Below are 15,452 nucleotides of genomic sequence, written 5' to 3' on the forward strand. Positions count from 1 at the left end.
AACCACACATGGGATTTGAGAGTTCTTGGACTTTTTGAAAATGGGAAGACAAGATCTTCAACTTTCATGTTGGGCAAAAATTCATTTGAAGCTTGTATCATGATGTAAGTTTAAGATCAAGAAGTTTCCATTTTTGGCAGTTGAAATTACAGGTCCACTTTCTATTTCTGGAAATTTTCTGTTTGACTTGATTTTCTTCCATGATGAGGTTTGACATGATAGATGAGGCTTGTACAAGCATGAATGAGCTCCTTCAAATCAATTCTGTCCATCAAATCACTGATTAAATCAACAGTTGACCAAGTTTGACTTTTCTAGGGTTTTGGGTGACTGGACCACTTCTGATGAATTCCAAACCCTAATTCCTTGAGGACTTGACTTCAAATGATGTCTCAAGTTGTATGAACTCTTGATTATTGACCATGGTGCCCAAATTCTGCAAGAATGGCCACCATCCATTGCTTTGACTGACTGTTGACTGATTTTGACCTAATTGCTTCATCTGCAATCAACAAGGTTAGACTGACAATATTTTTGTACTTTTTGGAAGATAAACATATGAAAGCAAAGATATACAAATGCAAGGTATGCTTGGTGATCAAGAAACAACCCACAAGGCAACCAACCCACTAGGAGGGAAGCAAAGGCATGCAATGATCCTTGAGGCCATGGTATGATATGATATGGGCCATGAGGGATCTTAGGGCCAAAATTGGGGTCTTACACCAAGGATACACAAAAGCCAACACCACCAGAGGAGCTTAGAGAGATGGCGAGGGAGATAGCTCGCAAAAGGAACAACCCCCGATGCTTCTTGTGGATTGGCAATAGTAATAGTAAACGTTTGTAATGGACACCGTGTGAACTACGAATCTTTGCTTCTTTCAATTGTTTCTGTTGTTTTATTATGAAATTTTCTGCAATGAAAGGAACATATTGTTATTAAGTAAATGAGTCAACTTTGCAATTTCATTATCACGCCAAAAATCAATTCTTCATTGCATGAAGTCATGGACTGTTTTCTCATATTGTCGAACAACAGCACTCTATTTGATCAAATTGCTATTTTCTGTGATTGCCAACATTGTTACCAACTTGACTTCTAAGCTTTTGCTTGGTTACTTTCCTGACATATAGATAGTTTGGGATTACCGGTAAGCAAAGATAATAATTTATTGTTTCATTCAGTCTTTAAGGATTTGTGATATGAGTTTCTGTGAATGACAAAACTATTGCAGTTCATCTTCTTTATTTAAAAGGTTGTATATCTATATCTCTTCTTTATTAGTTGATATATCATACATGTTGTTATGGTATCAATTTTTTTAAGTCTATTTAATTATTTTTTTTTCTATTCTTTTTTCCAACTTATTGTTTACCTAGCAATGGGAACACCTTTGTTCTCTGCATGTTAGAATCGCAGTGGTTGCAGCTTAGATGCAATATTCAGTTTGTTTTTGTTAGCTTGAATGATTCTCTTTTAGTCTCTATCCTTCCCTTCTTTCAGTTCAATGACTTGTTCTCAAATTTTTATGCTTCATAGAGGACTCCATGAGAGGAATTTGATTGCAGGGAAACGAGAAGCAATTTTTTGGTGTTGTGGTTTCAACTTCCATACTCTGCATAATAGAAATACAGTTTGAGTAAAAAACTCAAGAGACTACAAACCGCTTACCATGGTTGGATTGGAACTCATACCGATAGGTACAATTTTGGCTGTTCTAACCAGCCAGGTTGTGAGAACGGCTAATGCTGCAAAAGATGTTCTTATCGACAAGGAAAGTTTTAATATCCTTTCGAAACACCTGCTTGATATTGCAGCTTCAGGAACTGAATGAGTCACAAGTTGCAAGGGTTGCTCTGGAGTCTCTTGAACAAGTCATTAGGGATATCGGAAGGTCTCTAGCTGCATTGTCTCTTGCAAATACTGAAGTCCTATCAAGAATTTCTGATCAAGTCAACAGACTACAGAGTGAGATGCAAAGGGTCGAGTTTGAGGCTTCACAATCTCAGCTTGACATTATTGATAAGTTGAACCATGGAATTAAGGAGCAAAAATTAGATCAGGCTTTTGCAAACGATATGCTCGAAGAGATAGCAAGAGCAGTCGGGGTGCCAGTGGAGCCTTCAGAGATCAGCAAAGAGATAGCCAACATTAGGTGGGAAAAAGAAGAAGCTGCAAACAGGAAAGAAAGAGCAGAAGTTATATTTTTGGAGCAGATCATTTTGCTACTCTCTCAAGCTGATACAGCAAGTGATTTCGAAGAAGTTAAGAAGCAATATTTTCAAAGGGTTCAGGTAATGGAAAGATATGGTTCAAGGGAAAATATATTCCGCCACTTAATTCTTTCTGTTGTTCGATAACTGAAGCTGTTATGGTAGATCCTGTCAGTCTTTGCACCGGTACTACATGTGAGAGATCTGCCATTGAAGTTTGGTTTGATGATGGCAATATGACTGACCGAAAACGAAAGAGGTTCTTGAAGATACTACCTTAAGGTCGAACATTCGGTTAAGAGAATCCATAGTAGAGTGGAGAGAACTTAATTACTGCTTCAGAATAAAGTCTATCAGGGAAAACTTATTATCTAATTCTGGCTTATTATTGCATGAGTCCTTGAGTCAGATGCAGGCTCTCATAAAAGAGAATTCAATTAATAAGGATTGGATTTCTATAGGAGAACTTACTGATATTATCATCTCCATCCTTGGGAACTCTTATTCTATAGATGTCAAGATGAAGATCTTGATTACTTTGAAGGGTGCTGTTGAGGGGCATGCAAGAAACAAGGTAAACAGTCTTTATTTTTCATTTAAGCTGAGCATAAATTTTTTACATATGCTGCACTGAGATGTAGACATTCTTCAACTAGTTTTAAATTCGACATTTGCATAATATTTTACAGGAAAAAATGGTTGAATCTCAAGGATGGCGATACATTATTTCCTTCTTACACAATGACTCTAGAGTAATAAAGGAAGCAGTTGATTTGCTCTATGAATTGCTTCAAGACCGTTCTGGTTGGAATAAAAGTTTCTGCGAAAAACTTTCTGAGCATCCCAGCACGGTTAATTACCTTGTTACCATTCTAAATGGACCAGTCAGCGATTCAATTGGAACTGCAAAAAAGATTTTGATGGAGCTTTTTGAAACAGACGAGGAAAACATTTGTTGTGCTGCTAAGTTTGGCTGGTACAAAGCACTTGTTGATCGCATGATTCAAGGTAGCAAGACATTCTTTTCCAGTTCGTCTTTGTTGCGTTGATTCATGGGCAATGTTTATATAAATTCTTCTTTTCATGGTGTACGTAATTGCATATGGGAAGTCTTTTCTTTTAGTTTCTGTCTTATTGCTGTGTTATGCTCCAAATAAAACATTTGTGCCTTACTTTTCCTTATTTGATTTTTAAGGATCGGAGTCTTCAAGAATGTCAATGGTAAAGCTATAATCAATTTCAATTTGGAAGAATCAAATTTAAAACTCCTTGGCGAGAAAGGAGTTATACCTCCTTTGCTAGAAATGCTATCCGGAAGCATTGAATCGAAAGAATTGTCTTTATCAGCATTGGTCAAACTAGCAGAAGTTCATGCCAATAAGGGAATTCTTGTTGCATATGGAGGTGTCCCCATTCTCTTAGATTTAATGTTCTCCCTTCGGACACGAGCGTTCATTAGCATTAAATGCTTTGAAATCCTTGAGAAGCTTTCTTCTTCTTCCGATGGAATTGGTGTCTTTATTGACGGAGAAGGGAAACAACTCGAGTTAGATAACATAATCACCAATTTGCTAGCTCTGCAGCTGTTGGTGTAAGCCCTAGAGGCCAATACTTTTGGTACTTGTATCGAATTATTTATTAATAATAAAAGGCTTTTTCTTTATTACGTTTGTTTAATAAAGTCCCTAGAATAGCTAGTCTGTTTAATGTATCAAGTATGACTTAATCATGAGATCACATTAAACATAAGGACACTATTCTTAAAGTATCCGTAGTCGAGCTTTAGTGTGAAGTGGGATAACATTAAAGCATTAAGATTATTATGTTTGTAGACTGATGATCACATCTCATGGATCATGGATAAAGAGTTATCAAGTCTTAAACATATGTATGAATATTAAGAGTAATATTTGTACCGGATTGACCCGCTATGAGAATGCTATATAGAAAGTTATGCAAAGTGTCATAAGTTATTCTCATGGTGATAATAGTGTATTCCACTCTTCGACCTAAAACCACTATGGATCCAAAATGTAGAGTCGAGTGCTTTATTGCTGATCCAACGTTGTCCGTAACTGGATAACCATAAAGACAGTTAATGGGTACTCCACAAAGCATACTGAGGGACATGAGTGTCCTAGATGGAATTTGCCCATCCTGCGCAACAGGATAAATGTCTATGGGCCCAATATTGAACTGAACAAGGATGACACGGTCTATGCCTTGTGTTTAATATAGACATAAGGGCAAAAGGGTAATTATACACATAAGTATTATCACAGAAGGAATTGTCAGATCACATGACATTTTCGTGTCTTGGGTAGCAGTGATGTGTTGCTAGATACCGCTCACTGTTTATTATGTTAAATGCGTGATTTAATATAATTGCCAACGTCACGAAAACCTACAGGGTCACACACAAAGGACGGATTGATGAGAGATAGAGTAACTAAGGAATACCGTAAGGTACGGTGCCCTTAAGTGAGTTATAGAGCATCGTAAGGTACGATGTACTTGAGTAGAATACGAAATATGGTAAGGTACCATGAGCTTAAGTGATTTTGGGCATATTATAAGATATGGGCCAAAATACACTTAAGTGGGCTTTTAGCTTGAAGCCCACACAAGTGGTTCTATAAATAGAACCCTTGTGCAGAAGCAAAAATTGGCGGTTGCATTATTTTCGTTTTCTATCACTCTCTCTCTCTCTCACTCAAAGCCTTCATTCGTACCAGCTAGCACTGAGATTGAAGGAACCCGTTCGTGTGGACTGAGTAGAGACGTTGTCATCGTTCAACGTTCGTGATCGCTTCGTGGATTTGCATCAAAGGTTTTGATCGTCACAAGAGATCTGCACCAAAGGTTTCAACCGTCACAAGAGGTAAATATTCTATCACTGACCATGACCATTCGTAAGGATCTCTAAAGGAGAAAATTTTATTTCCGCTGCGTTTTGGACCGCAATTCTCCTTCAGTGGTATCAGAGCCACTTACGAAACCATGACTCGGATAGCTGTTTACTTTCTGTATTAATATGATTAAAAGACAGAATGAATCAATTAATTAATCGGGTAATTAAATTTGGCATCATGAGTGTACGAGTTGGATGATTGATGTTGACTATGCTTCGGAATCCGACATTAGTATGGTGAAGCAGCGATACATCGATCGTCCATAGGTTACGCAATTGAGACCGATCAACTTATATATGATATAAGTAATCCTAATGCAAAGTATGGTATATGTGATATACTGTTTCTGTTTCATTCATTCGAACACTAAATGATTGTTTTCCTTTGAGCGATCAATGGTCATTTGCTTCGGAATCCGACATTAGTATGGTGAAGCAATGACATGTTGATCAATCATACTGAATCAACAATCGAGGTGTGTTTGACGGTCTGAAATTGGCGCATTAGGGTTGGTGACGGCGCAAGGGTTGTGCCGTCAAGGAGTTCTGAATTTAGGGCTTTTTGGAAGAGGTTCGTAGACTGTTTCAAAGTCCTATTAGTTTGGTCGCGTGAAGTTCGTGTGACGAGCGTAACATGCGTAACAAACTGGATGCGTGACGGTCGTAACACGCACATGACGGTCGTCACACTCACATTGCCTGTGACGGTCGTCACACGCCTGTGACGGTCGTCACACGCCTGTGACGGTCGTCACACTCCCAGAGTCAAAATTTTGGGGTTCCTGTTTTGTGACTACGCAAGGGTTGTGTTCATGCAAAACAATGTCCATTTCAAATGAATTGTTCATTAAAATTTTGGACAGGGGCGCTGCCCCTCCAACCCCGCAAGGGCGCTGCCCATTGACCTCGTCCGCTGATCGGTCAGCGGAACCTCCGGCTAACTCTGCGTAGTGTGATCGGTCGCTGAAATTTAATTTGGTTTTAATTAATTAAAGGAATTAAAATTTAATAATAACAATGTGTTTATTATTATTGCCTTGTGGTGATCAGTTATGGCCTTAGTTGTCCTTTATTTTGTTTTGGGTTTTTTAAATACGACCTGCGTGTCGTGCCTCTCCTTTTGATCTCTTAATGTAACTTCTTTTCTCATCTCAAACCCTCGTATGTAAAACGAGTTTCTTCTGGAATGTAATGTTATGAATAAAGAGAAGAAGACAATGTTATGAAGAAAGAGAAGATTTCAATATCAAAAGAGGACAATCTTGAAGATCTTGCTTGGAGAAGCTTAGAGAAGAATTCAATATTAAAGGAGGACAACCTTGAAGATCTTGCTTGGAGAAGCTTAGATCGTTATTAGGTTAGCTTAGGTTCTCTCATTGGCTTGGGAGAACAATTGCGCTAGGGGCCATAACTGTTTCATTTTGTTTGTATGTATGTTGATGCATGTGAATGTATGTTGATGCATGTGAGAGACGATTTATATGATAAACAAGCCGGTGAGATCATAACAATTGCAATTCCCTCAAACTAAAATATTAAGTTTATGCTTTCCAAGTTTTAGCACTCATCAAGACTAGTATCGGATAATGTAGGTTTCGCCAAAGCGAGGTGCATGTTCTATATTAGTAAGGTGCGATGGGATAATTGTAATATCCAACTGCTAAAACAATGGGTCAAACTTAACTAAAAAAATTATGATGATATTATATATGTTTGCTTTCCAAGTTTTAGCACTCATCAAGACTAGTATCGGATAATGTAGGTTTCGCCAAAGCGAGGTGCATGTTCTATATTAGTAAGGTGCGATGGGATAATTGTAATATCCAACTGCTAAGACAATGGGTCAAACTTAATTATAATAATATCATATATGTTTTAGAAGCAAGAGTTGGGAATAATCCATATGATGGATTGGAATAAGGAGTTATTCACCCAACTGAAATTTTCGAGAGTTGTATGAGATACAATTGGAAGGAGTTCCTACCTAAATAACCTAGTTTTGTGTAATCCGCCTACGCGGACTTAGAACGAAGTGAAATATGGATCTCGACCCACTAGAAAATCTTCCAACGGGATTTTCCGAATCAAATGATGAGGGTCATTTGTTTTGAATAAAATAGTGGGAGCATGTTTAATTAAAGGCCTAATTAAATATGTTATTGATACTTATATTTTCATTAATTCTTATGTAGATCACCATGACAACAAACACCTCTAACAACATCTTGCGATCAATCCTTGACAAGGAAAAATTGTCTGGGACAAATTTCCTGGATTGGCACCGAAACCTGAGGATTGTCCTCAAACATGATAAAAAGTTGTATGTCTTGGAGACTCTTGTTCCTGAAGAGGAACCTCCTAGTTCTGCACCTAAGGCAGAAAGAGATGCTTATAAAAAGCATGTCGATGATGCCAATGAAACTGCTTGTCTCATGCTAGCTACCATGAACTCAGAATTGCAAAAGCAACATGAGAACATGTCAGCGTTCGATATGATCGAACACCTGAAGTTGCTCTATCAAGAGCAAGCAAGGCATGAGAGGTTTGAAGTTTCGAAAGCCCTTTTTCAAAGCAAGTTAGCTGAGGGAGCCCCTGTAAGTCCCCATGTGCTCAAGATGATTGGGTATGTGGAAAACCTTGAAAGGTTGGGTTTTCCCCTCGGAAAGGAACTTGCGACTGATTTGATCTTGCAATCGTTGCCAGATAGATTCAGTCAATTTGTCCTAAATTTCAATATGAATGATATGGATAAATCTCTTCCTGGACTGCTAGGCATGTTAAGAACAGCTGAACAGAATCTGAAGACAAAAGGGAAGTCCATTCTGATGATCAGAAATGGAAAGAGACAGAACAAAAGGCCCACCAAGCAGGGTGATAAAGGGAAAGGCAAGGAAGTTGCCAAACCCAGACCCACTGTTGCTGCTTTGAAGCCTACTGGAGGCATAGCAAAGGCAGGCACCTGCTTCCATTGCGGTAAGACCGGACACTGGAAGAGAAACTGCCCAAAGTACCTGGAAGATACGAAGAATGGAGTAGAGACTTCAACTTCAGGTATTTTTGTTATTGAAATAAATTTATCTACTTCTGCATCATGGATATTAGATACTGGATGCGGTTCTCACATTTGTACAAATGTGCAGGGGCTAAAAAGAAGTAGAGATTTGGCAAAAGGTGAAGTTGACCTACGAGTTGGCAATGGAGCAAAGGTTGCTGCTTTAGCCGTAGGAACTTATGTATTAACTTTACCTAGTGGTTTAATAATTCAGTTAGAGAACTGCTATTATGTACCTGCAATTAGCAGGAATATTATTTCCATTTCTTGTTTGGACAAGTTTGGTTTTTCATTTATAATAAAGAACAATTGTTGCTCAATTTATTTGAATGATATATTCTATGCTACTGCACAAATGAGCAATGGACTATATGTCCTTGATCTCGAAATGCCTATATATAACATTAATACTAAAAGGATGAGACCTAATGAGTTAAATCCAACTTACCTTTGGCATTGTCGATTAGGCCACATAAATGAGAAACGCATTTCCAAACTCCATAAAGATGGACTCTTGGACTCTTTTGATTATGAATCATATGAGACATGCAGATCTTGTTTAATTGGAAAGATGACAAAGTCTCCATTCACAGGAAAAGGTGAAAGAGCGAATGATCTTTTGGGCCTAATACATACTGATGTATGTGGACCACTGAACATACCAGCCAGAGGAGGTTTTCAGTACTTCATCACATTTACTGATGATTTCAGTAGATATGGTTATGTGTATTTAATGAAACACAAATCGGAGTCCTTTGAAAAGTTCAAGGAATTCAAGAATGAAGTACAAAACCAACTAGGTAAGAATATTAAAACTCTTCGATCAGATCGAGGTGGTGAGTATTTAAGCCTAGAGTTTGATGACCATCTGAAAGAGTGTGGGATCCTATCCCAACTTACTCCTCCTGGAACACCCCAATGGAATGGTGTATCTGAGAGAAGAAATAGAACCCTGTTAGACATGGTCCGATCCATGATGAGTCACGCCGATCTTCCAAACTCCTTTTGGGGACATGCACTATTGACAGCAGCTTACACACTTAACCGTGTTCCATCCAAAAAGGTTGAAAAGACATCATATGAGATATGGAGTGGTAAGAAACCACATATGTCTTACATGAAGATTTGGGGTTGTGAGGTTTATGTGAAACGACAAATTTCAACTAAGCTTGAGCCCAAATCTGACAAATGCTTATTTGTGGGGTATCCTAAAGAAACAAAAGGGTATTACTTCTACAATCCTTCTGAGGGCAAAGTGTTTGTCGCTCGAACTGGAGTTTTCCTAGAAAAGGATTTTATTTCCAAAGGAACCAGTGGGAGGAAAGTAGAGCTTGAAGAAATTCAAGAATCACAAAGCATAGATACACCTATGGAGGAATTAGAGCAGGAAACACAAGAAGTTGTGGAAGAGCAACCTGCTCAAGTAGAACAAAACCAACGTAGGTCAAGCAGGATACGTCAACTACCTGAGAGATATGGATATCTCATAACTGATCAAGGTGATGTATTACTCATGGATCAAGATGATCCTATGACCTACCAAGAGGCCATAACTGGTCCCGAGTCTGAGAAGTGGCTAGAAGCCATGAAATCTGAAATGGATTCCATGTACACAAACCAAGTTTGGACCTTGGTAGAGCCTCCTGTAGGAGTTAACCCTATAGGATGCAAGTGGGTCTTCAAAAAGAAGACTGACATGGATGGTAAGGTACATACCTATAAGGCAAGACTGGTTGCAAAAGGATATAAACAAATTCATGGGATTGACTATGATGAAACCTTTTCACCAGTTGCAATGCTTAAATCTGTTCGGATTTTACTTGCTATCGCTGCATATCATGATTATGAAATATGGCAGATGGATGTCAAAACTGCTTTCCTTAATGGAAATCTTCTTGAGGATGTGTACATGACACAGCCTGAAGGATTTGACATACCAGAGGAAGCCCAAAAGATATGTAAGTTACAAAGATCAATCTATGGATTGAAGCAAGCTTCCAGAAGCTGGAATCTTCGTTTTGATGAAACAGTAAAACAATATGGATTCATCAAGAACGAAGATGAGCCTTGTGTCTACAAGAAGGTTAGTGGGAGCATGATCGTTTTCCTAGTATTATATGTAGATGACATATTACTCATTGGAAACGATATCCCTACCCTACAACAAGTAAAGTCTTGGTTGGGGAAATGTTTTTCTATGAAGGACCTAGGTGAAGCAGCCTATATATTAGGAATCAGAATCTATAGAGATAGATCACAAAAACTGCTTGGCCTAAGTCAGAGTACATACATAGACAAAGTGTTGAGACGTTTTAATATGCATGATTCCAAGAAAGGATTCATACCTATGCAACATGGCCTGTGTCTATCAAAAACACAATCCCCTTTAACTAAGGAAGAAAGGGATCGCATGAATAAGATTCCATATGCATCTGCAATAGGATCTATCATGTATGCCATGTTATGTACTCGACCAGATGTCTCGTATGCTTTGAGTGCAACGAGTAGGTACCAATCTGATCCCGGTGATGCTCACTGGGTAGCTGTCAAGAATATCCTTAAGTATTTAAGAAGGACTAAGGACTCATTCTTGATATATGGAGGTCAGGAAGAGTTGGCTGTAATTGGATACACCGATGCTAGCTTCCAGACAGATAAGGATGACTTTAGATCGCAATCTGGTTATGTGTTTTGCTTAAACGGTGGCGCTGTGAGCTGGAAAAGTTCAAAGCAAGATACAGTTGCTGATTCTACAACCGAGGCCGAGTATATTGCTGCCTCAAGTGCAGCAAAGGAAGCTGTTTGGATCAAAAAGTTCATTAGTGAACTTGGCATAGTTCCTAGCATTGTGGATCCCATTGGTCTCTACTGTGATAACAATGGTGCTATCGCACAAGCCAAGGAGCCTAGATCTCACCAACGATCCAAACACATACTTAGGCTTTATCATCTCATTCGAGAGATAATAGATAGAGGAGATGTGAAAATATGCAGAGTACCTACACTTGACAATATTGCTGACCCACTGACAAAGCCTCTTGCGCAGCAGAAGCATGATGGCCATACTAGATCTATGGGTATTAAGGGTATGCCTGATTGGCTCTAGTGCTAGTGGGAGATTGTTGGTGTAAGCCCTAGAGGCCAATATTTTTGGTACTTGTATCGAATTATTTATTAATAATAAAAGGCTTTTTCTTTATTACGTTTGTTTAATAAAGTCCCTAGAATAGCTAGTCTGTTTAATGTATCAAGTATGACTTAATCATGAGATCACATTAAACATAAGGACACTATTCTTATAGTATCCGTAGTCGAGCTTTAGTGTGAAGTGGGATAACATTAAAGCATTAAGACTATTATGTTTGTAGACTAATGATCACATCTCATGGATCATGGATAAAGAGTTATCAAGTCTTAAACATATGTATGAATATTAAGAGTAATATTTGTACCGGATTGACCCGCTATGAGAATGCTATATAGAAAGTTATGCAAAGTGTCATAAGTTATTCTCATGGTGATAATAGTGTATTCCACTCTTCGACCTGAAACCACTATGGATCCTAGATGTAGAGTCGAGTGCTTTATTGCTGATCCAACGTTGTCCGTAACTGGATAACCATAAAGACAGTTAATGGGTACTCCACAAAGCATGCTGAGGGACATGAGTGTCCTAGATGGAATTTGCCCATCCTGCGCAACAGGATAAATGTCTATGGGCCCAATATTGAACTGAACAAGGATGACACGGTCTATGCCTTATGTTTAATATAGACATAAGGGCAAAAGGGTAATTATACACATAAGTATTATCACAGAAGGAATTGTCAGATCACATGACATTTTCGTGTCTTGGGTAGCAGTGATGTGTTGCTAGATACCGCTCACTGTTTATTATGTTAAATGCGTGATTTAATATAATTGCCAACGTCACGAAAACCTACAGGGTCACACACAAAGGACGGATTGATGAGAGATAGAGTAACTAAGGAATACCGTAAGGTACGGTGCCCTTAAGTGAGTTATAGAGCATCGTAAGGTACGATGTACTTGAGTAGAATATGAAATATGGTAAGGTACCATGAGCTTAAGTGATTTTGGGCATATTATAAGATATGGGCCAAAATACACTTAAGTGGGCTTTTAGCTTGAAGCCCACACAAGTGGTTCTATAAATAGAACCCTTGTGCAAAAGCAAAAAATTGGCGGTTGCATTATTTTCGTTTTCTATCACTCTCTCTCTCTCACTCAAAGCCTTCATTCGTACCAGCTAGCACTGAGATTGAAGGAACCCGTTCGTGTGGACTGAGTAGAGACGTTGTCATCGTTCAACGTTCGTGATCGCTTCGTGGATTTGCATCAAAGGTTTTGATCGTCACAAGAGATCTGCACCAAAGGTTTCAACCGTCACAAGAGGTAAATATTCTATCACTGACCATGACCATTCGTAAGGATCTCTAAAGGAGAAAATTTTATTTCCGCTGCGTTTTGGACCGCAATTCTCCTTCAGCAGCAGCTTCTTAACTCAGCCCACTACTTCCGTAAGCCTGCATTGCGCATTCTTATCGGCATTTGCAAGTTTGAGATAGGTTTAGTTAAGAAGGCGGTTCTGGACGCGCACGGTGTACCACTAATTCTTCCCCTTCTTGATTACTCTGACTCAGAAATCAGTGAAACTGCCGTTAGTCTTCTCTTTCTTTTCTCACAACAAGAACCATAAGGAGTTGTTGAATACCTCTTCAGGCCCAGAAGATTTGAAGCTTTAGTCAGGTTTCTTGAGAATGACGAAAATAATGATGTACAAGTAGCTGCTACTGGTTTACTAGCTAACCTTCCTAAATCCGAACGAAAACTCACTATGCAATTAATTGACTTAGGTGGCCTTGATGCAATTATAAACATTTTTAAAAACGGTACAATGGAAGCAAAAGAAAATGCTCTCAGTGCATTCTTTAGGTTCACAGATCCCACAGATATCAAGTCACAACGCGATTTGGTTAGACGAGGAATATATTCTCTGTTAGTAAAATTTCTCAACACTGGTTCAATGATAGCAAAGGCAATAGCAGCAGCATTCATTGGTGATCTTTCCATGAGCACTCCAAAGCTCACAGTTGTTTCAAAATCATCATTTTGCAGGTATTTTCGATCATCACAAGCTCCTCTATGCTCGGCACACGGAAGTGTTTGTAATGTGAATTCCACATTTTGTCTTTTGGAAGAAAATGCACTACCTGGCTTGATTAAGTTGTTATAAGAGGAGGTTCATGCAACTGCTTATGAAGCCATACAGACACTTTCCACATTGGTTATAGAAGACTTTCCTCAGAGAGAAGCTCGTGTTTTGCACGAATTGAATGCAATGAGACCCATATTGAAAATTTTAAACTGGGGAAGTGATTCTCTTAAGGCAGAAGTTCTTGGACTCTTGGAGAAGGTGTTTGTCTCAAAGGAAATGGTTGAATCCTATGGCTCAATGGCTAGATTGCGTCTATTCCATCTTACCGGCATGAATGTATACGGGGACGGCCACCTAAGGAGAAAAGTTGCCAAGGTATTGTCATTGCTGGAACGCTATTCAAGATCGTCATCACATTCAATCACCGGAGTTGTGTTGAGTGAGAATCTACGCCTATGAGTAAGAAGTTAAAACGTAGGAGTGTATTTCATGTACTTGTTTAAAGTGAGAAGAAAAATGTTTTGCATTTTGTGATTAGATTCCCAAACCTCTAAATCTATTAAGTGATTAGATGTGGCACATGTTCCTCTCGTAGGTTGAATTTATCACTCTCAAATTTGATATTGTATTTTGTCAAACTATGAATCTCTGCCAGTTTACAGGGCTATCTTAGTTAGGGATTCTTTTTATTTTCTCTCTCTATTACTTTGAAGAGTCTTGAAGTGTATATAAAATAATTTGACCCACCAAATATCACATTATCATAATTATATTTTTAAAATTTTGATAATAGAAAAAATGAAGGTAAAAGGGAACAAATTCACAAATTCTGAAACAAGAGTACAAGAAACCTCAAATAAAATAAAACAGATACAAACAAATTGTAAAACAAAAAGAAAGTAGAGAGAAGTCCAAACAATTAATTCCTTTTGGATCTTTAATAACCCGGTGCCTAAAAAGGTTAGCTCTCGTAGGCATTTTATCTTAAAGTAATTGCCAAGAAACAACAATAATTTAAGTTGATCAACTTTTTCAAATAAGAGGGAGAATCCAACCAATACCAGGAGAAGTAATATCATATTACAAAATATGTCGTAATAAGGAGGTATAAGCCATTTTACGAGAATAAAAAGAGAATACAAATTTTTTATTTAAATAATCCTATTTTTTTAAAAAAATCTAAAATAACTTATTTTTTAGATTATTTCTCAAAATACCCCATTTTGAAGAGGAGGCGTCAGATGAATTGACATCTGCTCTTAAACTTAAAGAGGAGAAGTCAAGGGCGAACGGGAAACCCGTGATACCAAGTTGATCCCATATCGTGCCTATGTCATGGAGCTAATAAAATACTTTGACGAAATCACTTTCCGTCATATCCCGAGGACTGAGAATTAAATAGCTGATGTTTTGGCTATGTTGGCTTCAATGTACCAAGTTAGATTCCATAATGAAGCGCCTCTCATTCAGATAGAGCGGAAGGTTGAGCCTGCCTACTGTCAGTTGATTGAAGAGGAAGTCGATGGTAAACCTTGGTTTCACGATATTAGATGCTTTTTGCAAAACCAAGAATATCCAACAGATGCAACAACCTGTGACAAGAAAACATTGAGGAAGTTAGCATCCAAATTCTTCTTAAGCAATGGTGTGTTATACAAGAGAAGCCACGACATGATTCTGCTCAGATGCGTAGATGGACATGAAACGGACCTGTTGATCAAGGAGATTCATGAAGGATCCTTTGGAACTCATGCAAATGGGCATGCCATGGCAAAGAAGATTTTGAGAGCAGGTTATTACTGGTTGACCATGGAATCCGATTGCTTCAATTATGCTAGAAAATATCATAAATGCCAAATCTATGCAGACAAGGTACACATGCCTCCGACCCTACTAAACGTTTTAACATCACCTTGGCCGTTCTCAATGTGGGGCATTGACATGATTGGCGCCATCGAGCCTAAAGCTTCCAACGGTCACCGCTTCATCCTGGTTGTCATTGATTACTTTACCAAATGGGTAGAAGTCTCCTCTTATGCTAATGTGACAAAACAAGTGGTCGCACGGTTCCTCAAGAAAGAGATTATTTGCCG

At 38.4% G+C, this 15,452-nt stretch overlaps 1 pseudogene; it reads left to right on the forward strand.

Moving 5' to 3' along the window:
• Positions 1 to 1,527: 1,527 nt before the first annotated feature.
• LOC127092981 (U-box domain-containing protein 44-like) lies at positions 1,528 to 13,818 on the forward strand (annotated as a pseudogene).
• Positions 13,819 to 15,452: the final 1,634 nt, after the last annotated feature.

Source organism: Lathyrus oleraceus, chromosome 6 (genome assembly GCF_024323335.1).
Source record: "Lathyrus oleraceus cultivar Zhongwan6 chromosome 6, CAAS_Psat_ZW6_1.0, whole genome shotgun sequence".
Taxonomy (NCBI): Eukaryota; Viridiplantae; Streptophyta; class Magnoliopsida; order Fabales; family Fabaceae; genus Lathyrus; species Lathyrus oleraceus.